The sequence below is a fragment of the Wasmannia auropunctata genome, unplaced genomic scaffold (assembly GCF_000956235.1).
Source record: "Wasmannia auropunctata unplaced genomic scaffold, wasmannia.A_1.0 LD269418.1, whole genome shotgun sequence".
In the NCBI taxonomy this organism is placed as follows: domain Eukaryota; kingdom Metazoa; phylum Arthropoda; class Insecta; order Hymenoptera; family Formicidae; genus Wasmannia; species Wasmannia auropunctata.
In genome coordinates, this window is record NW_012093472.1 from 11875 (window position 1) to 13441 (window position 1567).

The 1567-nt window shown below is 31.3% G+C and overlaps 1 long non-coding RNA gene across 1 annotated transcript; it reads left to right on the top strand.

Moving 5' to 3' along the window:
* The first annotated feature begins 973 nt into the window (after nt 1-973).
* LOC105462157 lies at nt 974-1493 on the top strand. Its single transcript, XR_976019.1, has 2 exons — nt 974-1091; nt 1441-1493. It is a non-coding gene; the product is annotated as an uncharacterized LOC105462157 (long non-coding RNA).
* The last annotated feature ends 74 nt before the right edge of the window (nt 1494-1567 follow it).

Sequence of the window (1567 nt, forward strand, 5' to 3'; positions counted from 1 at the left end):
GTATTATTTTTTTGTTACTTTTTGTTAATAACTTTTTAACAAATAACGAGCGACGGCTAAAACCACCTGAAGGTTACTTGGGGTCATGTCCTTGACAACATATATAAAGGGCAAGATCATTGGAGCAGCCTCCCTTCATCGGTATATTTACCGAATTCTGAAAGAATTCTGGTTGAATTCTACATAATATTTCCCAGGTAGCACATGTTCGTTTCATATGTGCTCCTTAAACGTATTCAATGTTTTGTATAATCGTTAAGCATCAATAAAAAACGTTTTAATGTATATCAATAAAAAATGTTTTTAATATAATAATTTAAGAAACATATTTTTCACGTGTTTATTGTAAATAGAATCAAAATTAATTTTTTAATTTAAAATTATATATGTATATATATATAAAATATATGTGTATACGTTCATAAATTTATATATACATATATAATATATATATATAATAATATAATATAATATAAATATAATATAATAATATAATATAAAATATAATATTTTATATATATATATATATATTATATATATACATATATATAAACATTCAAATTGACCAATCATAAACGATTATTCCCTTCACATTCGACTATGATTGGTCTATTTTTTAAGGCTTAAGGCTTCATACATCTATTGTGTTTCGGGACTAATTAGGGCAAATTCATCAGAATTCGTATTGGTAGCAAGAAAAGCAGAAAACAAAAACTATATTGACTACCAACGCGAGTTCTGATTGGCTTCTGCTTTTCTGTTTTCCGCTTTTCTGTCAAGGTGTGAATTCGCTCTTAGACTTATTTCCTTAAAATAAGAATCAATTATGAATATCAGCCTTTTACTTTTACGGAGGAATGTTGATTAAAAATTCTTTCGTTCCAAAACACGAACTTCGCGCGCATTTACTACTAGTTATTGTATCCGCCGTCGTAGCGCTATCTTCGAAGTCGACAGTAGAGTCGTGAGTCACGCCATCGGCATAGATGAGCATCATGAGCATTGCAGTTGCGCGCTTGTATTCTCAGCAGTTGAATTGGAGTTAGTGATGTGTGTGTCATCGCGTTTTCTTAAGAGAAAAACATCTTTTGGTAATGCCACTGTTTTCTGTCAAGCTCACGTGCGTGGCTCTCTCTCTCTTTCTGTCTGTTGGCCCTTTCCTTCTATTTCTCTCACTCCTCCTCCTCCCCCTTTCCCTCTCTGCTTACGCACATACACATGCTTCGTTACATCCCTTTCTCCTTTTTTCTGTCCTGTCTCTCCTTTATATCTACTATCTACCTATCTGTCTATCTATCTATCTATCTCATTTATCTTTTTATTTATCTATCTGTTGATCTAATTATCTATTAATCTATCTGTCTTTTATCTATCTAGTCTATTTGTCTGTCTATTTATTTATTTATTTATTTATTTATCTTTCTTGGTGGTATATATTAGGATTTTCCTTCATTGGATAACTAAAAGTGGAAGTGCACATTTTTACACAAAAAGTCGAAAAAGAATAGGGAAAGAACTGAAGAGAAATAAAAGATACAGAGAGAGAGAGAGAGTGAAAGAGAGAGAG